Source organism: Cryptomeria japonica, chromosome 7, assembly GCF_030272615.1.
Source record: "Cryptomeria japonica chromosome 7, Sugi_1.0, whole genome shotgun sequence".
Classification (NCBI taxonomy): Eukaryota; Viridiplantae; Streptophyta; class Pinopsida; order Cupressales; family Cupressaceae; genus Cryptomeria; species Cryptomeria japonica.
Window position 1 is genome coordinate 440,332,839 of NC_081411.1, and position 21,600 is coordinate 440,354,438.

Here is a 21,600-nt window from a genome sequence, read left to right on the forward strand (position 1 = left end):
TAGGTATTCTTTTTAATTTCTCTACTAATTTGTATTATTGTGAAGTGGATGTTGGATCTTTTGCTATACCTGGAAAGGTAACCTTTGCTTTGCTTCTAGTAATAACATTGATTGGCTCTGAAGATGGATTATCTTTAACAATGATCACATTTAAAACATCATCATATGTATAAGTGTAATTCACTTTGGCTTTCCCTTTGTCATCTTTTAATTATGATGGTTCACCTTTTTCATAATTTGGAAGTGGAGTTTTGAAAGCTAGGTGTGATTCATTTGTCTTATGGATATTGTTGGCATATGTGAAGAGCATGATCACATAATGATATTGTATGTTGTCATTGATGTCAATATGCTGAAGAATGAACCGATATGTTATAGTAAGCAAACTGGCAAGAGAACCAATATGATTATCTAAACCAGTATTTGTGAAAAGTGAAGCAGTATGTTTGTCCAAGGTGAACTGGTATGTTGGAATGAGAACCAGTAAATGGAAGTTTTGTATCGGGGTTTCATTTGGCATGACTACCAGTTGGTAGTCTCAACTTCAGGGTTTCCGGTTGATGCATTCCAAGATTGTGTGATTCAACCAATGACATCTTGTGATGAGAGCATTATAATGAAGACCAGATAAGTGTTGCCACATCACCCTTGTGCGCATGAAGGATTTCCTTGAGGATCTTGCATGGAGATTAATCCTATCTACCTCGGGAATGTGCGAAGTCTCTGTAAACAATGGAGAGCACGTGATGAGTTATCAGCTTCCTGAAGTGGCAAAGAATGAATGTTGGAGAACGTCTTGAGATCTATTCAAGACTGTTGTATTTGATACAATGTGATTAATGGTCAGGATTGAACTGACTGGATTGTAAAACCTAAATGTTTAGGGTTTAGGGTTTATGCTACCGACCTATCTGTTTCCTATAAGGTCGATGATGTTTTTCATTTTGAAGTTGTTGGCAAATGTTATGTGTGTATCCAAGTGAAGAAGAGGAGGAGCTAAAGTGGATCTGCCTTGGCATTGAGTTTTGTTATCAGATCAGTGTATTACATGTTGACTTCTAACCATTTTAGCAGTTGGAAAATCTCTTAACCGGGTAGCTTTAATAGGCTTTTGTGTAAATCCTTTAATAGGGTGACTCAATTCAATAAGTTCTTCAAATCCTCTTGTGAGGTAACCTTTAACAAGATTCTAACCTTTAATAGGGTATTTAGCCATCCCTTAACCGGGTGATCCCTAGTAGGATTGGTTCCTAGCAAAACCTATTGTAATAGTCTTTAATAGGACTAGCCTCTTAACATAGTGGACTTGAAAAAAGTTCAAAGAGTAGCTTGTGGGTATTCATCCCCACCGTAGTTTTTCCCAGTTGGGTTTCCATGTGAAAAATTAGTGTGTCATGTGTGATACCTTTCATGTGATGGTTTAGTGTTTTATGTCAAATAGGTAAAATATGTTGAACTAGCAGTCATTATATATTTGATGATAGATTACTTGTTTATGCATAAGGGTGAAGTGGAAATGAGGTATTAGATTGTATCGAAAGATAAGGGTTACCGGTTTATGTCTTTCACATTCTCACTATGTTTACCGGTAGTAATCTGATTTAGACCAGTGTTATTGCTTTCCAGTCAAAGTTCAGTGTGTGCAGTCAAACCGGTTCAGGGAAAGTGTTTTTGCCTGTACTGATTCACCCCCCCTCCCTCTCGTACCGGTTTGGTACTAACTATTCATCATTTATTCATCAATTGGTATCAGAGCATCTTCCAAGTCCTTTGTGTTGTAAGCTTAACCACTTGAGGAAAAGATCCTACTCTAATGATGAAGAGGGAAGGTCCAAAGTTCAACAAAGACAACTTTAAAATATGGAAGGATAGAATGAAGATATACATCAGAAGCAAGGGTGCTCAATACTGGAGCTATGTTGAGAATGCTTATGCTATCCCTACTAGTACTCTCACCAATGATCAAAAGAGAAAGATTTAGGAGAATGGGCAAATCATGGAAGCCTTAATCAGCAATCTATCTGACATTGAGTTTATTGATGTTCAGGATAAAGACAATCCCAAAGAAGTATGGGATGCTCTTGAGAATATCTATGGTGGTGATGAGCATGTGAAACAAGCTAAGGAAGAGAGCCTTAGGGGAAAGTTTGAAGACATGCGGATGGTTGAAGGAGAGACCATTCAACAATATGGAATAAGAATCAAAACTGTTGTTGGAGACATCAAGAGTGCAGGTGGTAAAATAGATGATTCCAAAGTTGTTAGCAAAGTCTTGAGATCCTTATTACCGTTCTATGCAATAAGGATTGTTGCTATTCAGGATTTAAGGTCTATAGACAAGACAAAGGTTTCCCTAGACTCCATCATTGCCAAGTTGACAACTTATGAGCTAAATAATTATGATGGTAGTATTTAGAAGACTGAATCAACCTTTAGAGCATCTATTGCACTATCTAGAAAGGGTAAAGAATCTAGTACCAGTTGTGAACCAAGATAAAGTAGAGAAATGGATGATGAGGAGATCCTGATGGAATTTGAAGCTCTTCTTGCCAAGAGACTTCCTAAGGGAACTGGTAAATACAGAGGTAAGGTCCCTTTGAAATTATTTTCTTGCAATAGGATAGGACACATTGTTGTAAACTATCCTAATGGTGATAACAAGGACAAACCGAAGAAGTTCAAGAAGTTCAAAGGAGGAAACAAGAGAAACTATTTTGTAGCAGTTGATGAAGGTGTCACTGATGAGGAATCAGAAGATGAAGAAAGTGAAGACATTATGTTTGTAGCAGTTAATGAAGATGTGTTAGACAAGAAGGCTCTTGTCTCCCGCTTGGATAATTCCAATGAGTGGATTATTGACAGTGACTGTTCTCACCATATGTTTGGTGACTAAAGTAAGTTTCTATCTCTGGAAGAGTATGATGGTGGTGTGGTTCATTTTGGTAATGATGCACCATGTATGGTAAAAGGCAAAGGGTCCATCTCTCTGAATGGAAAAAGCAGTGCTCATAATGTGTATTGGGTAGAAGGTCTCAGACACAACCTTTTGAGTGTTGCCCAGCTAAATGATAATGGACTCACTCTAGAATTCAAAGATGGAGTGTGCAAAATCAAAGGAAAGAATGGTGAGCTGATGGCCACCGGTATGAAGACCAAAGGTAACCTATTTCAGCTGAATGCAAATATCAGTACATGTCTAATGGCTAAGTTTGATGATAGCTGGATATGGCATATGAGACTCTGCCATGTAAACTTTGATAATATTGTGAAGGCCAATAAGATTAAGGCAGTTAGAGGATTTCCTATGCTAAGAAAACTAGAGAATCCTTTGTGCAGAGAGTGTCAACTGGGGAAAATGTCTTCCTCAACCTTCAAAGGTAAATCTTTCACTGCAGACAATTTACTTGGTCTTGTGCATACTGATTTGTGTGGTCCTATGAAAACTAGGAGTGTGTAGGGAGATAGGTATTTTATGATTCTCACTGATGATTTCTCAAGAATGATGTGGTTCACATTCTTGAAGGATAAGTCTAAAGCCTTTGGAAAGTTCAAAGTCTTCAGAGCACTGGTTGAAAAAGAAAGCAGTAAGAGGATTAAGTGCCTAAGAACTGATCAAGGAGGAGAATTCACTTCCAGTGAATTCAACAAGTACTGTAAAGAGAACGGTATCAAGAGGCAACTGTCTGCCCCCTAGACTCCATAGCAGAATGGCCTAGCAGAGAGAAACAACCGGACTTTAGTTGAAGTAGCCAGAACAATGTTGATCCAAGGAAAAGTTGCTCACACCTTTTGGAGAGAAGCAGTGAGCACTGCAGTCTACACAATGAACCGGGTACTCATCAAAAAGGGTAAGGATTAAACACCTTATGAGTATTGGACTAGTAAGACTTTTGTATTAAGCTACTTTAGAGTGTTTGGTAGCAAATATTTTATCAAGAGAAGTGAACATCAGAGCAAGCTTGATGCAAAATGTGATGAGGGAATATTCCTAGGGTATTCCACAAAGAGAAAAGCTCTTAAATGTTTCAACAATAGGACTCGGAGAATTGTTGAAAGCATCAATGTTAGAGTAGATGAAACCTCTGAGAAACCTGAGGAAATTGGCAGAGAGCAAGTGGTAGATGACTTGGTAGTAACCTTCTAGGAACCAGTTGTAAAACACCCTAGTACTGGTTGTAAAGTTGAATCATGATCCAAAGCAGATCATAGGAGATAAGGATGCAAGAATTCTTACAAGAAGAAAGGTCAGAGAAATCTCTTGCATGATCTCTGAATTTGAGCCTAAAACATTCAAAGAGGCACATAAATATGAAGACTAGATCAAGGCAATGGAAGAGGAACTTGACTTGATAGAAAAGAATGCTACATGGTCTTTGGTACCCAGACCTGAGCATAAAAATGTCATAGGCACCAAATGGGTTTTCAAAAATAAGTTGATTGAAGATGGCATAGTGGTAAGAAACAAAGCCAGACTGGTGTGTAAAGGATATGCTAAAGAAGAAGGAGATGACTATGGAGAAACCTTTGCTCCAGTAGCCATATTGGAAGGACTTTGTATGCTTCTTCATATGCAGCCTTCAAGGGATTCAAATTATATCAAATGGATGTAAAATATGCCTTTCTGAATGGAATACTAGAAGAGGAGGTGTATATAGAGCAACCAGATGGGTTTTTCCTATCAAAAGATAGTGACATGGTGTGTAGGCTACATAAAGCCTTGTATGGACTAAAGCAGACACCTAGAGCATGGTATGAACGCTTGCACTCCCATCTTGTGAAGATTGGATTTGAAAGAAAAAGTGAAGATAGCAATATCTACTTGAAATCAGAAGGAGATCAGATTCTGATCTATGAAGTATTTGTTGATGACATAATTTTTGGTGGAGATGACAAGATGAGTCATGACTTTGTAGATGAGATGAAGAAGGAATTTGAGATGTCACTTATAGGGGAGATTAAGTTCTTCATTGGACTACAGATTCAACAAATGAAAGATGGAATCTTTATCACTCAGTCCAAGTATGTCAAAGAGGTGTTGAAGACCTTTGGCATTGAAGAAAGCAAACCAGTTGGTACATCGATGGTGACCAGTTGTAAATTATCAAAAGAGGATGGCTCGGTGTTGGTAAATGAGAAGGAATACTGATCAATGATTGGTAAATTGCACTATGTAGTGCATAGCAGACCAAACATTGCACATGCAATGGGCATTACTGTATGGTTCCAGAAAAGCCCAAGAGAATCCCACTTTGTAGCGATCAAGCGGATTCTTAGATATTTGAAGGGAACTATTGACTATGGATTATGGTATCCATACAGTAATGATTTCAAACTGAAAGTGTTTACAGATGTTGATTGGGCTGGTAATGTGGATGACCGGAAGAGCACAATCAGTGATGCATTCTTTCTTGGTGGTAGACTAGTCTCATGGATGAGTAAGAAGCAAAGTTGTATCTCTCAGTCTACAACAGAAGTGGAGTATGTTGCAACATTTATGAACCGCACCCAGACAATTTGGATGAAGCATATATTAAATGGCTTCAAAGTTCCTGTATCTAAATTGATAAGTATATTTTGTGACAACACAAGTGCAGTTAATATCTCCAAGAATCTGGTTTTACATGCTAGAACCAAGCACTTTGAGCTCAAGTATCATTTCTTGAGGGAGAAGGTTCAAAACAAAGAGGTTGTACTGGAACATGTTTCTAGTAAGGAGCAGTTAGCAGACATATTCACCAAGCCTCTATCGAAGGCTACCTTTACCTATTTGAGAGGTGAATTAGGGGTGTTGCCCCTTCAAGAGGTGAACTAAAGGTGTGTGCTCCACATCAGTCAAGTCTTACATTGATATATCTTTTTCTGGATTGGTGTGTTGAAGGATGCTACTCCTTAGGGGGAGCAACATAGTGGAGCAAAGATGTGTATGCCTCCACTTTGACATTGTTGTCAAAGGGGGAGAAGATGTGAAGCGGAAAAGATATCTACCGAATTGGGGAGAAGATGTGAAGTAGAAGCAGAAATATATCTATTGCCATCAATGCCAAAGGGGGAGATGGTTGCAATATGTGTAGAGCATGATGACATGATGCTATTGTATGTTGTCATTGATGTCAATATGCTGAAGTATGAACTGGTATGTTGTAGTAAGCAAACTGGAAAGAGAACCGGTATGATGATGTAAACCGGTATTTGTAAAAAAGTGAAGCGGTATGTTTGTTCAAGATGAATCGGTATGTTGGAATGAGAACCAGTAAATGGAAGTTTTGTATCACGGTTTCATTTGGCATGACTACCGGTTGGTAGTCTCAGCTTCAGGGTTTCCAGTTGATGCATTCCAAGATTGTACGATTCAACTGATGACATCTTGTGATGAGAGAATTGTAATGAAGACCAGATAAGTGTTGCCATGTCACCCTTGTGCTTGTGAAGGTTTTCTTTGAGGATATTTCATGGAGATTGATCCTATCTACCTCGAGAATGTGTGAAGTCTCTGTAAACGGTGAAGAGTGCATGATGAGTTATCAGCTTCCTGAAGTGACAAAGAATGAACGTTGGAGAATGTCTTGAGATTTGTTCAAGACTTTTGTATTCGATGCAGTGTGATTAATGGTCAGGATTGAACTGACTGGATTGTAAAACCTAAATGTTTAGGGTTTAGGGTTTATGCTACCAACCTATCTATTTCCTATAAGGTCGATGATGTTTTTCATTTTGAAGTTGTTGGAAAATGTTATGTGTGTATCCAAGTGAAGAGATACTTGATTCTTGCCAGACTGGAGAAGTGTGTTGATACCTGCAGAGTGTGATTACAGAAGAGGAGGAGCTAAAGTGGATCTGCCTTGGCATTGAGTGTTGTTATGAGATCAGTGTATTACCTGTTGACTTCTAACCATTTTAGCAGCTGGAAAATCCCTTAACAGGGTAGCTTTAATAAGCTTTTGTGTAAATCCTTTAATAGGGTGACTCAATTCAATAAGTTCCTCAAATCCTCTTGCGAGGTAACCTTTAACAGGGTTCTAACCTTTAATCGGGTATTTAGCCATCCCTTAACCGGGTGATCCCTAGCAGGATCAGTTCCTAGCAAAACCTATTGTAATAGTCTTTAACCATACTAGGATCCTAATAGAGCGGACTTCAAAAAAGTTCAAAGAGCAACTTGTGGGTATTCATCCCCACCATGGTTTTTCCCAGTTGGGTTTCCACGTGAAAAATCAGTGTGTCATGTGTGATGCCTTTCATGTGATGGCTTAGTGTTTTATGTCAAACTGGTAAAATATGGTGAACTAGCAGCCATTATATTTTTTATGATAGATTACTTGTTTATGCATAAGGGTGAAATGGAAATGAGGTATTAGATTGTATGGAAAGCTAAGGGTTACCAGTTTATGTCTTTCACATTCTCATTATGTTTTACCAGTAGTAATCTGATTTAGACTGGTGTTATTGCTTGCCAGTCAAAGTTTAGTGTGTGCAGTCAAACCGGTTCAGGGAAAGTGGTTTTGCCTGTACTAATTCACTCCCCCTCCCTCTCGTACTGGTTTGGTACTAATTATTCATCATTTATTCATCATCTATCCATCGTGATGGTTCCATTATCGATTAGATCTTGGATAAGGTGTTTCAATCTTTGACAATCATTTGTTAGGTGTCCTTTATTTCGATGCTAATTGCAAAAATGATTGTCATTCCACCGATTTGGCTTCACTGGTGGTTCATAAGTTCTTGCTCCTGGTTAAACAATCAATTTGTTAACAAGCAGAGTTTTTATAGTTGATTTCAAAGGTTCTGCAATGTTTGTGAATTTCCTCCGAGGATTGGAGAAAAAGGACTTGGCTTTATTATTTTCTGGATTATTATTGCTTGGGATTTGACTTAATAGAATAAAAATTGGTTGTTGTTTTGTAGTACTATTATCGTCATTTCCTTCATTGCTGACATTCCTATTCTTTGACTAGAACTTGGGTTCATCATTGTTATTTTTGTTGTTGTTGGAATTGTTGTTGTATGAGTTATTGTAAAGTTTTAGTTCTCCTTTCTTTACCATTACATTCTCTATTTTCAGACCATTCTCGATCATTTTGGCAAAAGAGGGAGGACATTGCATTCTTAGTTGATAACTCATTTCACTGATAAGATTATCAATAAATATGTCCATTTTTTATTGATCAGGTACATCTCGAGGATACCTATTAAACATGCATTTCCATCATTGTAAGAAGATCATAAAAGATTCACCATTCTTTTGTTTAGCATTGCAGAGATCCAACATCATTATCTCATTCCTTATATTATAAGAGTATTGTGAAATAAACCTATTCACAAGTTCTTCAAAAGATTTGATTCCGGATGGTAATCTTGAAAACCACTCCATTGATTGTTCATTTAAACCCCTAGGAAAAGGACGCATAAGGTAAGTTTCATCATGAGCAAATTCCATGCTCATAGTACAAAACTCCCAAATGTGATCTTGAGGATCGGATTTTCCATCATATTTGTCATATTTAGGAATCTCGCAATGTTGCAGAAATGGTATCATATTCAAATTGTTTTTGAAAGGATATGGGCATATATCTTCTAATGAATACTTCTTGGAGCTTGTTCCATTTTGCATGTCTTATATCTATTTTTGTAAATTTTACATTTGTTGAGTAAGGTTTGATAATGGATTATCCACCTAGTTTCTCCTTGTTTCTTCGTGAGTTGTTTTATCACTATGTTCTTTTATTGTGTCATCCATTTCTTTCCTTTTTTCTTCATGACTTTATTTGTTCATATCTTCATTATTTGGATAATCTGTATTTTGGGTGTTACGTACCTCTACATCTTGTTTCAAGCTTTCTATGTTAAAGTCTTGTGGTAGTTTAGCTCTAGATTTTGCCAACATCAAGAGATATTTCTCTTTTTGTTTTGCCAACAATTTTTCCATTAGCCTATCAAATTTGAAATCTTTCTCGAGGTCTCTAATGGTTCTATTGACTACTTCTTCATCAACAATGGTAAACCCAAAAGTTTGGAATACAGGATTATCTTCTTCCTCCATTTGTTGTTGTTTTCTAAGTTGTTCGTATTGGGCTCTAGTCAAAAGTGGCATGTGATTATTTCAAAGTTGTTAAAATTTCCAATGGACAAAGTCAATAGGTGATTATTGGTTTAGGAATATATGCTTTGTTGATTTTACTACTATTGTTTGTTCGCTGTGATAAAGTGTCTCTTTGTTGAAAAGAACATCTTTGAAAAATTTCACCATTAAACTCTGTGTCGTAGCCACGTAAGTAGTGACGAAAACAGTGTAGGAATGTCCTATATTTTAATAAGACCTTGCGATTGATATACAAGAATCTTATTCTTTTCTGAGTAGCTTTATAACTGGGTTTTCTTTTCTTAAGGTGATACTTAAAAGTCATATAAGCATTTGACAATTTACAAGTTTATTTGATTCCAATGTTGGTGCAATTCTGATTTTGATATAACCTAGGTTCAAAATAGGAAAGATATATCCAAGATTATGAACCTAGTATAGATTCATCAAGCTTTGTGATAGAGGATTTGATTATCCTGATGAGAGGCTTGACAATGATGTTGATTTTTTTACACTTAAGATGTTTGAATCGATAGCTTGTTAAATGTTGATGTTTATAGAAATCTCTTGGGAATAACCTGTTGGATTAGTCACCTAGTTGTTGAGATAGTTTCAAAATACATGATGGTTTAGAGACAAACCTACTTAAAGAAGTATCTCGACACTGACGTTTTGACACTTTGGTTTTGATCTGGTGTTTCAAGTGTTGGAAAGCTTTTGTATTACCCTTTTGATCAAACTTTTTTAGCAATTTGTTGGATTTTTTCTCACTCGTAGATGATAATTTTCTTCAATTTTTTTTTACCATTTGGAACAAGTAACAAACATAGAAGACACAATGTTTAATAAACAAAATGTGCAAGCAAGTACAAATCTTATGGCAGGCTAAGACAATACTTGTTGAATCTCACATGGGGTTTCCCTCGAGGCTACGCTATTCAAAGTAGATATTTAGATGCTTGACCCCACTGGCTCCACCCTTGACACTCACTTCTTCAGGGCAGCCAAGCACCAGTTTCCATGAAAACTCCCCATGGCAAAATTTATATCTCTACTAGGAACCGTATGTGTGTGAGATGCTTTAGAGGTCCGACCTCCTACACCAACAACTAGAAGGATTTTGGCAACTAGTACAAGTGGTTTTTAGTAAAGGCTTCTGGTCATGTGGCCATACATACGACACTTTCAGCTCTGTAAATACAAAAGGTTCCCAGCCTATAGAGGTTACACTCCATAGGGTTTATGGGGAAACATAGTGTCGGTATGAACTTATCAGCACATGTTGTTTGGGACTTTCATCAAAAACATGATTTATTTATAGTGGATTGGAAGGACTTAGTATTAGCCCATTTCCACTTTAGGTCATTCCCCTCTCACTGGCCCCCTCAAGGCATCTCGAGAAGGCGGACTCTCTAAAGAATTTAATTTATTTGAAAGTAAAAAAAAGAGTGGGTTTGGTTTTTTGGTCACCCAATTAAAGGGAGAGCATATACCTACCACTTTTGAGACACAGAATATAAGTTCTTTTTAACCTTTTCAAAGCAATTGTTGGCTAAGTCCTATTTGGAGATGTTGCTCCAACAAACATGGTGTTTATTTTAGCCTTTTTAGAAGTCTATGTGCAACTATTTTAGAGAACTTACTAAAAATACGTGTTGTCAATTTATCCTCTTAGTTAGACTAAATGAACAAGACATGATATATTACTTCCCAAAAAAAGGCCTTTAATTAACTAGATGAGGAAATGCATAAAATTTGCCTTAAACACCATCCTGCACATGCATGTTAGTAGTTTGAAAAATCCAATTTCTTGGACATTCGGGCCTACAAGAAAATTTTGTCAGTTGGAAACAAAAGCGCTATTCTAACACATGCACTATCTTTCTCCTCAAAATCACTAACCTATAGAGAAAAAAGCACTGCTCTATGGATACAAAAGCGTGATTTCTTTAATAAATGTGCTAATCTAGAGGACAAAAGCGCTAACCTAGAAGACAAAAGCGCTAGCCGACGATGCTAATGCGCAAATTTTTCAGACAAAAGTGCTAACTTTCATGGCATATGCGCTAACCTGTGATGCAAATGTGCTAACCTATGAGCAAAAGAGTTGTCAGAATTTACATATGCGTGAATCTGCATTACAAATGCGTTAATTTTACTTTTTGCAATATTTTTAAAGGTATATGTAAGGTCCATGAGCCCCACGGTGGGCGCCAAAATGTGTTGACTTGAATTTCATCCTCAGAATGCTACCTATAACAAGTTAGTTTCACAAAATACCAATGGAAATGCTACAGGAAATCCAAACTCAATGAATGAAACTACATGAAATACATATGAAATAAAAATACTATATTACCTTCACGATTTATGTCTCATTAGGTCCTAACTCCACTGTTCCTAGTTGCAGATGGTGTGCTCTCAAACAATGCACTAATAACTTCCAAGATGGTATATGAAGAATGGACTGATAACTGATAGTTAACTGATACTATGATATGAAATATTACATGATTATGCTATATGATAATTGCTATTTTCTTCAAGATTAAAACTCATGGATGCCTAAGTTTCACAAATGATTTGCTTGAAAATGCACTTGAAGTCTCTTGAAGTCTAACTCTCTCTCAACTAAAGCTCTTGATTTTATAGACTTTGAGAGGATGAGATGATGTGGCTTAGATCAATGGTCATGATCAGATTTGCAGATTTGGATGGTTGTGAGCAAAGGTGAAGGTTGAGAGTAAGGGGGAAGGAAAAGACAAGTGTCACTCATCTCACCTTGACTGGGTTGCCAACTGAGGGAATCTAGGGGGTTAGAGAATATTTAGGCATGATAGGACAAGTGGACTCAAGTCCTTCCTAAGATGTAGGGGGCGTTGGAGAGAATATAGGAGATGGTTATGAAATATGTGTACGTACACAATATTCATTAAGTTTCGAGGTTGAAGATAAATGATGAATTAATATTTAAGAAATATTAATTTCCTTAGCCACATGTTTGATGAGTTGGCAAAGGGAAGATGAAGTGGAGATGGAAGGTGAGTTGGAAGAGGGGGATTAAATAATTTAAGAAATTATTTAATATTTGAGACTATAGGATAGGAAAATAACTATTAAAAATTAGATATTTAATTGACTGAAGGAGATAATTAAATATTAGATATATAATTAACTTGGTTAGAGGAAAAATTAAATATTAGATATTTAATTAATTAGAAGAATATGATAAATGAATTAATTAATATAAAGACACGAAAATGAATTAGATAAATTAATCTTTTCAAATTAACTATTTAATAGAAGAATAAACATTAAATAAATATATAATATTTATTTAATCACTCATAGCCAATTTTATGGGTATACAATTACATTAATTATTTTTTACCTACAATACGTATCATTATATTAATTGTATTTAATCTTTGATCATTTTTTGTTTAGGTGATAGCGACAGTTTCTCCATCGATGGTGAGCCATCCTTAGTCCATTGGAGAAGCATCTCAGGCAGCGGTACGTCATTGTTCTCTATATTATAGATTTTAAGTGTTTTCTATGTATTATGTTAGTACATTGTATTAATTTTACATTTAATCTACAATAGCCCCCTTCACAGTTTGGCCATAACATGGATCCTTTCAAGTTTGTCTTCAAGAAAACTACTAAGCCTTACAAGGAGAGGAGAGCAAAGACATTAGATTTGAGATTAGTCAGTGAGGTAATCTACATTTCAATTGCAAAGAAATTATACTTAAATGCATAGTTATGTTGTTAATTGTGAACTATTCTCTACAAAATAATTCTAACTTGGCTTTTGAATTGTGGTTTCGCAACCATTTTTAGAGTCGTGCACTGCATCAAAGAGGCTCGATTTTGATGATCCACCACAAGTTTAGGATCATATAGTGTTATTTGTGGTCATAGAATGACCAATACATGTAGATATATTCTACATTTTTGTAATACTTGTATTGACTTGGCAGACATGCCTTTTTTTGATATATGTATAAATGTTGATATTTGATCCAATAAATGTGTAATGAGTTCATTATTGTGTATTTGTTGTATTTTGTGGCTGCCCTTTTATAAAGTTAATTGATAATTTGCCTTTTTAATCAGCAATATGAATATAAACAACAAAAATCTATGATATTCTTGTTCAAGAAACCAAAATGCCTGGTTGTAGAGTGGAAAAGATCAAATTGGTGGTTTTCGGAGAGTGCAGAACTCATTGTGCTAATGTTGATGGGGCTTCTGGTGGTATTGCCACTTTGTGGAATCCTAGACAACTTTTGGGTAACATTGTCTTTTCCTCTTGTAATCACATTGCCATTAGATTTACTAGTCTTTTTGATGGATCATCTTGGATCATTTCTAATATCTATGCCCCAAATGGGAAAAATGCTAGAAAAATGCTATGGTCCTCTATCATTATTGCTAGAATGGCTTTCCCAAATGAGAAATGGATTTTATTAGGGGATTTTTATACCCCATTATCTAGTATGGAAAAGGCTAGGCATGTTTCGAATGAAAGTAGGTAGAACTTGGAATATATGATTAATTCCCTGGGTTTGTTAGACCTTGATCTCCTTGGGGCTAAATTCACTTGGTCCTACAGAAGAAGTGGGGGGAACCTCATCCAAGTCAGAATGGATAGAGGTATTATTTCTCCTGAGTGGATTTGTAATGCTTCTTGTAGATTAAATGTGTTATCCAGAATTGGATCTGATCATTTCCCAATTTGTCTAAGTATATCCCCTTTGATCGGGAGGACTTGGCTTTCCTGTTTAGGTTTAAGAAGATGTATCTTTTAGCTTTGGATATTCATGACAATATTTCTAAATGGTGTAATGTTGACATTTAGGGAACTATGATGTTTAGTGTATCTAAGAAACTAGCCAATGTTAATTCCAATATCCAACTCTGGACTAAAGCATCCTTTGGCAATATTTTTCACATAAAAGAGAAGCTCAAGAAAGATTTGAATGATGTCCAATCCCAGATTCAAGATGTGGGGTATGATCCTGTGGTTATGGACAAATAATTTGATTTACTTACCAAGATTCATGATATCATCTCTAAGGAGGAGGAATTCTAGAAGCAAAGGTCCAGAGCTTTATGGCTCAAATCTGGTGACAGAAACATGAAGTTTTTTCATATGACTACCCTCAAACATAGGGCTTCAAACAAAATCAATAAAATTTTGGTGGATCATTTCTGATTGATAAGCAGGAGGAGTTGAACTAGGAATTCAATAGACATTTTTCCACTCTTCTTTCAAATGATGGTCCTCTTGATGTTAATGCTCAAGATGAGATCTTGCGGGAGTTTAGCTATACTATCTCCCAAGACATGAATAAGGAGCTAACCAGAATCTCATCTCATGATGAGGTTAAATTTGTTGTCTTTTCCTTTGAAGGTAATAAAGTTTCTGGCCCTAATGGCTTCCCAATGTTCTTTTCTCAAACTTTTTGGAAGATTATTGGATCAGATGTTGTGGATGTTGCTAGAGAGTTCTTTGGTTCCTGGTCACTTCTTAAGGAAATGAATGCCACCTTTTTTGTCCTGATCCCTAAGAAACCTAATGCAAGTTCCTTTCAAGACTTTAGACCCATTATTTTATGTAACTCGATCTATTAAATCTTTACCAATATCATTTTGTTTAGGCTTAAAAAATTTCTGCCCTCTTTGATTTTGAAGCATCAGAATGGGTTTTCTTTTATAAAGATAAATGGGTTTTACATGGACCCGAAACTAAAAGTTTTACAACAACCGGCCATCAGCCAAACAAACATGAACCAACATCAAAATAGGGGAGCATCCCTAAGTAGTCATGGAAACAAAGGAAACACAGACAATCAAGACAAAACAAAAGAAAAAAGTCTCAATTAAGAGAGAGCACCAGATCTTTGTTCTTCTAGATGGAAATCCTATTGATTTTGTCTAGCTCCTCCATAATGAATTTGGAGGTACCCTTGTTGCTGCTTCAACTTCTGGTTCTGGAACAGGGACCAGTGGTTTTTCTATCACCAGTAGCCATACCTTCTCCTCCAAGATCTTTCATTGGTTCGACGTGGTAGGATCTGTAATCAACAACCATGGCATTAATCTTTTCAAGCCCCTAAATATTGTTGTTCATGTCTTCTTTGCTTATGTCAACCAGGTTCTTGAGATTTTTCTTAATCTCCACCATAGACTGCTCAACTTTTTCAATCCTTTGTTCATGATTGCATTTCATCACCTCAACATCCTGGGAGATCTTTTTGGTCATAATCATGAGTTTGTCATGTTTACTGGGCTTAGGGGAAGCAATGAAGATATCAATAACCACTTTAACCCCCACTTTGAGGGTATCAATTTCATGCTCAACCCACTTCCAACAACTTTCCTAGCTTCTGGTAGCTTTCATAACCAGATTCTTTAGGTTACCAATCCTCTGAATCCCACTATTCTCTTCATTGACCATGGTCCCCTATTTTTCTTTCTAGACATTGATAGGGATGTTCAATTTAATTCCCTGCTCCATAATCTTCAGACTATGGTCCTTAACCACTAGATTTTTCTTTTTAGAGAGGGGGTCGGCCTTAGAGATCAGTTTGCTGGTGGTTTTGTATTTTCTAGCTGCCCATCTGGGAGGATTCTTGCTACTAAACATCCCAGGAGTGACCATCATCTCCCCTTCCTCTGCAGGTTTATAGTCAGGGTCATCAACAGGAACCCCACTTTCTTCCAAGTCCATTTCTGAGTCAAAGATATCATGGATATTAGTCTGATGGCCACTCTTAGAAAGAGGGGGCACAATTTCAATGGATTTGGCATACTCCATGATGAGCATAATGAGTCCCTCATGGAGAACAAGGTTGTTAGGATTCTCCAAATGTTTTTCCAAGCTATTTTCAAGAGAGGAGGCAAGATAGAAAGGAACATAAATAAATTTACCATGTCTAAAGTGATTTAAAATGGTGAAATCATAGGAAAATATTCTAGCATATCTGCCATCAAGCATAATATACCTCATGATGAACTTGGCCATGTCAACCCAGGGAGCCATAAGATCTTTTCTGTTGTAGCTACCATCAGTCATCTTGGTAACTATAGAGCGCTCCTTGTCTTTATCAAATAAACTCATCAAGACCTCCTCCCTGGTTTTCCTATCCCTATAGACTCTTTTGCTAGTTGTTGCCAGACCACTGACCATTGCCACTAGGGTTTCATCAATATGGTAATTGGCTATAAGCCCTAAGATTCCCATTTTTCCATCCGCTGACAAAAGCCTGTGTGTGCAGAGGAGAAGGGCCATGAAGATGATCTAAGTAGGGGATGATTCCCCCATCAATGACTTCCTCCCACACATATTTGTTTTTCTTCTATTTCTTGCAAGTAGAGGGCTCTTGTCTATTCTTGTCCCCACCCATTATGCTCCTGGTTGCCAAATAGCAAAAAATGGGCCACACCAGAGAAGGCACCAACCAGTCGTAGGAAATGGGCCACACCAAAAAAGTATCCAAATAGTAGAAAAAAAAGGCTACATAATAAGACAAAAAATCCAGTCACCGGGAAAGTTTCTAGATCTTCGGTTAGGGAAAACCAAAAAGAGTCATTTCCCCATCAACTTAGTCAAGTCATGATAAGAGATCATTGATTAATGCAATAATCATCACGGGCCAACTCACATAGATTTTTTGGTAAAACATCCCTATTGCTCCACCATTTAGTTGCCATGTATCCCACCACCAGATTGGCTAGTAGATCCACCACCTTGTTTCCTTCCCAATATACATGCGATATTTTGAAATCTGTCAGTTCATTAATTATATCTCGGCAATCCTTGATCAGGTTAGATGTCATCTAGCTAGGATCCGTGCGTCCACTCAGACAATTGATAGTATTTAGCGAGTCAAAATTCAACCAGACTTTAGTAAAGCCTTCTCTTTTAGCCATGTGTAACCCAATGTGGGCAGCGTTGGCTTCTGCATAGTGGTTGGACTAGGTACCCAGAGGGAGTGCCACCACAGAAACCAGCTGACCAAAATGATTCCTAGCCACTCCCCTACACCCGATCGGCCCAGGATTTCCTTTAGCCACCCCATCCACATTAATTTTGATCCAACCTATAGGGGGAGGATGCCAAAGAACATTTTGTATGCACTGCTTGGTTTTGCGTATAGGATTGACAATATTCCAATCAATTTACCACCGATTGATAGTATCCCAATCGTCTTGGAGAGTAGGGATGGGATGGTCATTCTTTCTACTGGGGCAGGAGTGGAAAAAATTCTCCTTGGTAGCAATGCAAATTCTAGTAGCCATAACAAAAGTAGGAGTTTCCAAATCCCTAAAGACTATTGTTTCTTTCTTCCCAGATGCCCCAGGCAATATGCAGAAGAGATAAGTTCCAAAGAACTCCTAAGGCCCGACTATCAGAGGGCCATTTCCATTCAAACCACATCTACTGGATAGTATCAAGGAAGACCTAGTCAATGTTCCAAATGTTAAAGAAGTGATTCCAGATATCCTTGGCATAAGCGCAATGAAGCAATAGATGACTAGCATTTTCCTCTGCCTCTTTATAGAGAAAACATCTATTGGTAAGAGAAGTACCTCTTCTGCAAAGATTGTCAATGGTGGAGATCTTACCCTGCATAAATAGACAGAAGAAAATGTTAATTTTAGGAATTAAGTGCTTGTTCCAGATACCAACCCAAAAAGCGGGGGGGGGGAGACGCTTCTAGAGATGAACTTATAGGCATCAACAATCTTGAACTTCCCAGAAGAGGAGAAATTTCAGTACACTTCATCCTCCCCTTGAGAGTGGGGGATGTGAATACAATTCAACTAGGTTTGCATAGGAAACAGAGCATTATCCACAGAAATGAGCTCCAACCAGCCTACATTTCTAATATAATCAAACACCCCAACGCCAATTTTTCAGAGACATAATTCTTTGAAGGGAGGATCCCTAATAGAGTCCGATAGGGGGCCATCACCAGTCCACTAGTCATCCCAAAATCTGATTCTGGTACCATTCCCCAATATCCATCTACAACCATGCAACATAAGTTTGGAGGAGCCAATGAAATTGCTCCATAAATTAGAAAATACATTGGGAAGATCATAAGTTTCCAGAGTTTTTTTGATATCAAGTATGTGGTATTTATGTTTGAATATGTCAATCCATTCATTATTCTCTTTAAGACATCTCCATAGTTGTTTGGCCACCAGGGATTTATTGAAATCTCTCAGATTCCAGATATCCAAACCTCCCATGGATTTGGGAATGCAAACTTGATTCCAAGCCACAAGGTGTAATCTATTCTTATATTCAGTTCCAGTCCACAATTGGTTTTTTTGAATTCTTTCCAATTTATTAGTGATTTTGGCTGGGATTTTGAATAGACTCATAGCATAAACTGGGAGACTCTCTATCAAAATGGGTTTGTTCCTAGTAGACAGATTTTGGATTTTATTATTGTTTTCCATGAGAATATCCATTCTTTGTTTTTCAATAAGAAGGCAAGCTTCTTGTTGAAGTTGGATCTCCTCAAAGCTTATGATTGGGCCAATTGGAATTTTTTGTTTAAAGTGCTTCAATCCTTTGGTTTTGGTAACCATTTCATCTAGCTTGTCAATCAGTGTTTTACCAATCTCAAATTTTTGGTTTTGGTCAATGGTTCAACATCTAGTTTCTTCTTGGTGTCAAGGGGTATTAGATAGGGGGATCCTCTCTCCCCATTTCTCTTTATTCTAATGAATGAAGCTTTCAGTAAAATTATCCAAAGAGATATTAGGAAGAGCAATTTGAGGGGTTTACGGTCTTCTTCCCAAGCTACTATTTTCTCCCACCAGCAATTTCTTGATGATACGCTACTGATGGGGTAAAGTTTGATTAAAGAAGAAAATACTATTAAAGCTATCCTGGATACATATGAGAGAGGATTGGGGCAAAAATTTAGTCTCTCCAAAAGCTCCATTTTCTTCATGAATACTCCTGAGCATAGAAAAATGAAGATTGCCAATATTTTGTGCTGCAAGATGGATGCTCTCCCTGATTCGTATTTGGGTCCACCCTTGTGTGTGGGACCTACCCTGGACTCCTTTTGGTCTAGTTTGATTGATATATTTCAAATGAATCTGGCTGGCTAGAAAGGAGTTTTGTTAAGCCAAGAAGGTAAATTTTAGTTAATTAAGGCTTCGCTTCAGAACCTTCCCATCTATGTTATGATTCTATTTAAAATCCTGACCAAATTTGCTGATAGAATGGAAAGAATGCAGAAGCACTTCTTATGGTCGGGTACTAAATCGAAGAGTAGGCTTCATTTGGTAGCATGGGATTAGGTTTGTTTTCCTAGAAATAAGGGAGGCTTGGATATTAAACATTTGAGAGACTTTAATAGAGCTTTAATGGCTAAGCAGTTATGGACATGTTTAAAAGAGAATAATGAATGGATTGATATTTTCAAGGACAAATGCCAAATTGATGGTTTCCAAAGAATGCTGGAAAATTATTCCCTCCCAACTTCTACCTCTGATCTTTGGAACAACTTCTTCAGATCCACTCCCATTATTTCTTAGGGATGCCGATGGATTCTAGAAAATGGTAGAGATATAAGGTTTTGGGATGATTGGTGGACAGGAGAGGGACCTTCATCTAATTCAGTGTGGACTTCACAATTCAAAGAGAAATGCATTAGTCTGATTGGAACTTGGGTTGCAGATTATATCAGTAATGGAGTTTGGGTGGACCTCAGAAGCTTGGATGCTTATTTGTCTGCTTTGCATTCTTGGCTGAACCTGATCATCATTCCATCCTCTTTGGTGGTAGATGCTTTCAGAATCATCACCAAGTCTTAAATTCTCCTCCCCCTTTTGGGTTAGAGTTTGGAATAAACTATTAATTCCTAAAGTTAATATCTTCTTCTAGTTATTCATACAAAACAAGATCTCTACCATTGATAATCTCTATAAATGTGGGATCCCCATCACTAATAGATGTTTTTTATGTAAAGAAGAAGCTTAAAATGTTGATCATCTACTCTTACATTGCTCCTATGCTAGGGAAATTTGTGCCTTCTTTCTCAACCTATGGAATACTATTTGGGTCCCCCCTGATTCTATACAAAAATCTTGGTACCAATAGAAGTGCCCTTATGACAACCATGCGATTGGTATTCTATGGAACTTATCCCTACCTCACATTTCTTGGGGTTTGTGGAAGGAAAGAAATAATAGGGTTTTTCAAAGATATGGAGTCCATTGCTCTTGTTGAGGCTATCAGAATAAGGAATGCTATTAGGGAAATCTTTCTTAATTACTATCCTGGTAGGAAAAATGATCCTCCACATGAATCTAGCTAGGAGGAATGGGATACTATAAAGTGATGGCAGATATGTTGGAATATATATATCCATGTTTATAAAATTAAACATATCAGAGAGAATGTTTCATGGAATCTACCCCTTTCGAGATGGATCAAAATTAATATCGATGGGGCGACCAAAGGAAATCCTAGGTTGGATTGCTGTGGGAGAGTGGTGAGGAACCATTTGGGTTTGTTGGTCTCTGTGGTGGCACTCCCTTTGGGCACCCAAACTAATTATTTTGTGGAGGCCAATGCCACCTACATGGGACTACACATGGCAAGCGAGGAGGGGTTTAGACGGGTCTAGCTGGAATGTGACTCACTTAACATTGTTAAGTTCATTAAGGGATGTATAGTGCCTAGCTAGACTACTTCAAACTTAATCAAGGACCACCTTGAGATGATTGCTGGCCCATAGGATTTCAAGATCTCGCACATTTTCCAAGAAGGAAAAAAACCGGTGGATCATTTGGCCAACTTGGCGGTGGATAACGTGGTGGTTAAATGGTGGAGAGGAAGGTGAAATTTCCCAAAAACTTTGTGCGACCTATCAAGAAATGATGTCAAGATCTTCAGCCTTTCCAATAAAATTAATGATGAAAGATTATGATGGGATGGGAGCCGTTGGGGTGGTATTTTGAATTATTACCACTTTGAGAAGTTTTAGAACTTTCAGTTTGCCCTGTTTCTGATTTGGTTTCCTCCTGGTTTTTTTGGACTCTTCTTGTCTGAATTGCTCAAGCCACAAAATGGGAGGTGAAAAGAATAGGTTTGAACCCACAACCTATAATAAGTGGTAGAAGAATAAGGAGGTTTGGGAGGAAATTTCTAACGGTGGGATGGTGCCCTTTTGGAGAGACTGCATGGTCATTCTGCCATTGTTACAGAAAGCTTTGTTAAAGGTTGGAATAAGGGTGTGTTGACTACCTTTGGTGTGTAGTTTAAAGTCGATGAAACCCTAGTTGTCACTATTACTAGTCTGAATATGAAAGGAAGGAAATTCTATAGAGACAGGAAGTCATGTGAGGAGGCTATTGTTGCCTTTTATGATAAGGAAAAGGAATGATAGAGGGTTATGAAAATGATGAACAATGGCTATAATAGGAAAGAGTTGATTTCCCTCTACGATGATATGGTAGAATTCATAATGAGGTACATC